Source organism: Heliangelus exortis, unplaced genomic scaffold (assembly GCF_036169615.1).
Source record: "Heliangelus exortis unplaced genomic scaffold, bHelExo1.hap1 Scaffold_92, whole genome shotgun sequence".
Taxonomy (NCBI): Eukaryota; Metazoa; Chordata; class Aves; order Apodiformes; family Trochilidae; genus Heliangelus; species Heliangelus exortis.
In genome coordinates this window covers 20470-26916 of record NW_027286008.1, presented here as the reverse complement: position 1 = coordinate 26916, position 6447 = coordinate 20470, and positions in this window count along the sequence as shown.

Here is a 6447-nt window from a genome sequence, read left to right as displayed (position 1 = left end):
TCAAAAAAGGTCAAAAAATATCCAAAAATGTCCCAAAGTGTCCAAAAAGGTCCCCAAAGCACCCAAAAGTGTCTCCAAAACGTCCCCAAATGTCCCCAAATATCGAAAAAGGTCCAAAAAAGTCCAAAAAAAATCAAAAAACGTCCCCAAAATGCCCCAAAGTGTTGAAAAAAGTCAAAAAAACCTCAAGAAATGCCAAAAAGCGTCAAAAAAGCTCAAAAAAAAATCCAAAAATGCCCCAAAATGTCCCCAAACCCCCCAAAAGTGTCCCCAGAATCTCCCCAAATGCCCCCAAATGTCAAAAAATATCAAAAATTGTCAAAAAAAGGCAAAAAACCCCGAAAAACGTCCCCCAAAAATTCAAAAAATGTCCAAAAAACCCCAAGAAATGCCAAAAAATGTAAAAAAAAAATCAAAAAAAATCAAAAAACGTCCCAGAAATGTCCCAAAGTGTCCAAAAAATTCAAAAAAAGTCAAAAAACCTCAAGAAATGCCAAAAAATGTCAAAAAGGTCAAAAAATATCAAAAAATGTCAAAAAAAGTAAAAAAAAATCAAAACACGTTCCTAAAACGTCCCCAAATGTCCCGAAATGTCAAAGAAAATCAAAAAATGTCAAAAAATGTCAAAAAAGTAAAAAAAAAATCAAAAAACGTCCCCAAAATGTTCCAAAGTGTCCAAAGAAGTCAAAAAATGTCAAAAAACCTCAAGAAATGTCAAAAAACGTCAAAAAAAGGTCCAAAAAAAAATCAAAAAACGTCCCCAAAATGTCCCAAAGTGTCAAAAAATATCAAAAAATACCAAAAAAATGTCAAAAAAGCTCAAAAAAAAGTCAAACAATGACCCCAAAATGTTCCAAAGTGTCCAAAAAAGGTCAAAAACCTCAAGAAATGCCAAAAAACATCCAAAAAAAATCAAAAAATGTCTCAAAAATGTCCCCAAACCCCCCAAAAGTGTCCCCAGAATCTCCCCAAATGCCCCCAAAACGCCCCCAAATGTCAAAAAAAAATCAAAAAATATCAAAAAATGTCAAAAAGAGGCAAAAAAAACCCAAAAAACGTCCCCAAAATGTCCCAAAGTGTCCAAAAAAATCAAAAAATGTCAAAAAAACCCCAAGAAATGCCAAAAAATGTCAAAAAAGGTCCAAAAAAGTCCAAAAAAATCAAAAAATGTCCCAAAGTGTCCAAAAATGTCAAAAAACCTCAAGAAATGCCAAAAAATGTCAAAAAACATTAAAAAAAAAATCAAAAAAGGTCCAAAAATGTCTCCAAATCACCCAAAAGTGTCCCCAGAATCTCCCCAAATGCCCCCAAAACGCCCCAAAGGTCCCAAAATGCCAAAAAATGTCAAAAAAAGTCCAAAAAAATCAAAACACGTCCCCAAAATGTCCCAAAGTGTCCAAAAATGTCAAAAACCTCCAAGAAACGCCAAAAAATGTCAAAAAAGGTCAAAAAAAGTCGAAAAATATCAAAAAATGTCCCAAAAATGTCCCCAAACCCCCCAAAAGTGTCCCCAGAATCTCCCCAAATGCCCCCAAAACGGCCCCAGATGTCCCCAAGTGTCAAAAAATATCAAAAAATGTCAAAAAGGGTCAAAAAATACCAAAAAATGTCCCAAAGTGTCCAAAAAGGTCCCCAAAGCACCCAAAAGTGTCTCCAAAACGTCCCCAAATGTCCCAAAACATCAAAAAAGGTCAAAAAAAGTCAAAAAAAAATCAAAAACCGTCCCCAAAATGCCCCAAAGCGTCCAAAAAAGTCAAAAAACCCCAAGTAGTGCCAAAAAATGTCAAAAAACCTCAAGAAATGCCAAAAAATGTCAAAAAAAGTCAAAAAAAAATCAAGAAATCTCCCAGAAATGTCCCAAAGGGTCCAAAAAAGTCAAAAAACTTCAAGAAATGCCAAAAAACGTCAAAAAACTTCAAAAAAATCAAAAAACTTCCTCAAAATTTCCAAAAATGTCCCCAAAATGCCCCAAAGTGTCCAAAAAAGTCAAAAAACCTCAGGAAATGCCAAAAAAATGTCCAAAAAAGTCAAAAAACATCAAAAAACGTCCCCGAAATGTCCCAAAGTGTCCAAAAATATCAAAAAATACCAAAAAATGTCTAAAAAGCCAAAAAAAAGTCAAAAAATGTCCCTAAAATGTCCCAAAGTGTCAAAAAAAGTCAAAAAACCTCAAGAAATGCCAAAAAAAGGTCAAAAAAAATCAAAAAACGTCCCCGAAATGTCCCAAAGTGTCCAAAAAAGTCAAAAAATGTCAAAAAACCTCAAGAAGTGCCAAAAAACGTCAAAAAAGGTCAAAAAATATCAAAAAGTGTCCCCAAAACACCCAAACCCACCCCAAAATGCCCCAAAAAAATGCCCAAAAAGCTCAAAAAAACCCAAAAAACGTCCCCAAAATGTCCCAGAGTGTCCAAAAATATCAAAAAATATCAAGAAATGTCCAAAAACCTCAAAAAAATGTCACAAAAGGTCAAAAAAAGTCAAAAAAAATCAAAAAATGTCCCAAAGTGTCCAAAAATGTCAAAAAATATCAAAAAATGTCAAAAATGTCAAAAAAAGCTAAAAAAAATCAAAAAACGTCCCCAAAATGTCCCAAAATATCAAGAAATGCCAAAAAAAGTCCAAAAAAATCAAAAAACGTCCCCAAAATGTCCCAAAGTGCCCAAAAAAGTCAAAAAATGTCAAAAAACCTCAAAAAATGTCAAAAAACCTCAAGAAATGCCAAAAAACGTCAAAAAAGGTCAAAAAATGTCAAAAAAGGTCCCCAAAACACCCAAACCCACCCCAAAATGCCCCAAGCCTCCCCGAAAACGTCCCCGAAATGGCCCAAAGTGTCCAAAAAAGTCAAAAAACCCCAAGAAATGCCAAAAAATGTCAAAAAAGGTCAAAAAATATCCAAAAATGTCAAAAAAAGGTCAAAGAAAATCAAAAAATGCCCCAAAATGTCCCCAAACCACCTAAAAGTCTCCCCAGAATGTTCCCAAATCTCCCCAAAACGTCCCCAAAGTCTCCAAAAATATCAAAAAACCCCAAGAAATGTCCCAAAACCTCCAAAAAGGTCCCAAAAGCTCCAAACTCTCCAGAAATGGCCCCAAAAGGCCCCAAAAAGGCCCCAAGTGGTGGCCCCGGGTCCCCTCCTGGTGGCCCCGGGTGGGGTTCTGGTGGCCACGGGATCCTCCCAGTGCCTCCCAGTGCCTCCCAGTGCCTCCCAGTGCCTCCCAGTGCCTCCCAGTGCCTCCCAGTAACCTCCCAGTGCCTCCCAGTGCCTCCCAGTTCCCTCCCAGTGCCTCCTAGTTCCCTCCCAGTGCCTCCCAGTGCCTCCCAGTAACTTCCCAGTGCCTCCCAGTAACCTCCCAGTGCCTCCCAGTAACCTCCCAGTGCCTCCCAGTGCCTCCCAGTAACCTCCCAGTGCCTCCCAGTGCCTCCCAGTATGGACAAAATGCACCCCCAGTGCCTCCCAGTGCTTCCAGTAGAGAGAAAAAACCCTCCCAGTCCCTCCCAGTCCCTCCCAGTCCCTCCCAGTACTCCCAGTATAGAAAAAATCCACTCCCAGTAGCACCCAGTAAGGAAAAAACCTCATCCCAGTCCCTCCCAGTCCTCCCAGTATGGAGAAAATGCACTCCCAGTCCCTCCCAGTCCCTCCCAGTCCCTCCCAGTCCCTGGGGCCATGGGGGATCCAAGGTGCCCGATCCCAAAACGCCCCAAAACGTCCCCAAAATGTCCCAAAGGCTCCAAAAATGGCAAAAAACCCCAAGAAGTGTCAAAAAACCGCAAAAAACGCCAAAAAACGTCAAAAAACGTCAAAAAAAGACAAAAAATGTCAAAAAAGGTCAAAAAAGGTCAAAAAATGTCCCCAAAAAGTCCCAAAATGTCCCCAAACCACCCAAAAGTGTCCCCAAATGTCCCCAAAACGCCCCAAAGTGTCCAAAAATATCAAAAAATCTCAAGAAATGTCCAAAAACCTCAAAAAATGTCAAAAAACCTCAAAAATCTCAAGAAATGTCAAAAAAAGTCCAAAAATCTCCAAAAATGTCCCCAAAACACCCAAAGCCACCCCAAAATGCCCCAAGCCTCCCCGAAACGTCCCCAAAATGTCCCAAAGTCTCCAAAAATGACGAAAAAACCTCAAGAAATGTCAAAAAATGTCAAAAAACGTCAAAAAAAGGTCAAAAAATTCAAAACATGACCCCAAAAAGTCCCAAAATGTCCCCAAACCACCCAGAAGTGTCCCCAGAATGTCCCCAAATGTCCCCAAAACGTCCCCAAATGTCCCAAAGTGTCCAAAAAAGTCAAAAAACCCCAAGAAGTGTCAAAAAATGTCCAGAAAAGTCAAAAACTGTCAAAAAATATCAAAGATCGTCAAAAAAGGTCAAAAAATATCAAAAAATGTCCCCAAACCACCCCAAAGTGTCCCCAAATGTCCCCAAATGTCCCCAAAACATCCCCAAAATGTCCCAAAGTCTCCAAAAATATCAAAAAATATCAAGAAATGTGAAAAAACGTCAAAAAATGTCAAAAAATGTCAAAAAATGTCAAAAAATCAAAAAATGACCCCAAAATGTCCCAAAATGTCCCCAAACCACCCCAAAGTGTCCCCAGAATGTCCCCAAATGTCCCCAAAATGTCCCAAAGTGTCCAAAAATATCAAAAAACCCCAAGAAATGTGAAAAAATGTCAAAAAATGTCAAAAAATGTCAAAAAATGTCAAAAAAACCCAAAAAATGTCCCAAAATGTCCCCAAACCACCCCAAAGTGTCCCCAAATGTCCCCAAAACGTCCCCAAAATGTCCCAAAGTCTCCAAAAATGTCAAAAAACCCCAAGAAGTGTCAAAAAATGTCCAGAAAAGTCAAAAACTGTCCAAAAATATCAAAAATCGTCAAAAAAGGTCAAAAAAGGTCAAAAAATGTCAAAAAATATAAAAAAATGTCTCCAAACCACTCAAAAGTGTCCCCAGAATGTCCCCAAATGTCCCCAAAACGCCCCAAAGTGTCCAAAAATATCAAAAAACCCCAAGAAATGTTAAAAAATGTCCAAAAATGTCAAAAAATGGCAAAAAATGGCAAAAAATGTCAAAAAAAGTCAAAAAAAACGCAAAAAATGTCCCCAAAATGTCCCCAAACCACCCAAAAGTGTCCCCAAATGTCCCCAAATGTCCCCAAAACGTCCCCAAAATGTCCCAAAGGCTCCAAAAATGGCAAAAAACCCCAAGAAGTGTCAAAAAACCTCAAAAAACGTCAAAAAATGTCAAAAAAAGACAAAAAATGTCAAAAAACGTCAAAAATATCAAAAAATTTCCCCAAAATGTCCCAAAAATGTCCCCAAACCACCCCAAAGTGTCCCCAAATCTCCCCAAATGTCCCCAAAACGCCCCAAAGTGTCCAAAAATATCAAAAAACCCCAAGAAATGTGAAAAAATATCAAAAAACGTCAAAAAGTGTCAAAAAATGGCAAAAAAGGTCAAAAAAGGTCAAAAAAACCCAAAAAATGTCCCAAAATGTCCCCAAACCACCCCAAAGTGTCCCCAAATCTCCCCCAAACGTCCCCAAAACGCCCCAAAGTCTCCAAAAATCTCCAAAACTCTCCAGAAACCCCCAAACCCCCCCAAAACCCCCCCAAAGCTCCCCAAAGGCCCCAAAAGCTCCAAACTCTCCAGAAATGGCCCCAAAAGGCCCCAAAAAGGCCCCAAGTGGTGGCCCCGGGTCCCCTCCTGGTGGCCCCGGGTGGGGTTCTGGTGGCCACGGGATCCTCCCAGTGCCTCCCAGTGCCTCCCAGTGCCTCCCAGTAACCTCCCAGTAACCTCCCAGTGCCTCCCAGAGCCTCCCAGTAACCTCCCAGTGCCTCCCAGTAACCTCCCAGTGCCTCCCAGTGCCTCCCAGTGCCTCCCAGTTCCCTCCCACTCTCTCCCAGTGCCTCCCAGTTACATCCCAGTGCCTCCCAGTGCCTCACAGTAACCTCCCAGTGCCTCCCAGTGCCTCCCAGTGCCTCCCAGTTCCCTTCCAGTTCCTCCCAGTGCCTCCCAGTAACCTCCCAGTGCCTCCCAGTGCCTCCCAGTGCCTCCCAGTGCCTCCCAGTTCCCTTCCAGTTCCTCCCAGTGCCTCCCAGTAACCTCCCAGTGCCTCCCAGTGCCTCCCAGTGCCTCCCAGTGCCTCCCAGTGCCTCCCAGTAACCTCCCAGTGCCTCCCAGTGCCTCCCAGTAGCCTCCCAGTGCCTCCCAGTGCCTCCCAGTAACCTCCCAGTGCCTCCCAGTGCCTCCCAGTGCCTCCCAGTAACCTCCCAGTGCCTCCCAGTGCCTCCCAGTGCCTCCCAGTAACCTCCCAGTGCCTCCCAGTGCCTCCCAGTGCCTCCCAGTGCCGCCCAGTAACCTCCCAGTGCCTCCCAGTGCCTCCCAGTAACCTCCCAGTGCCTCCCAGTGCCTCCCAGTGCCTCCCAGTGCCTCCCAGTAACCTCCC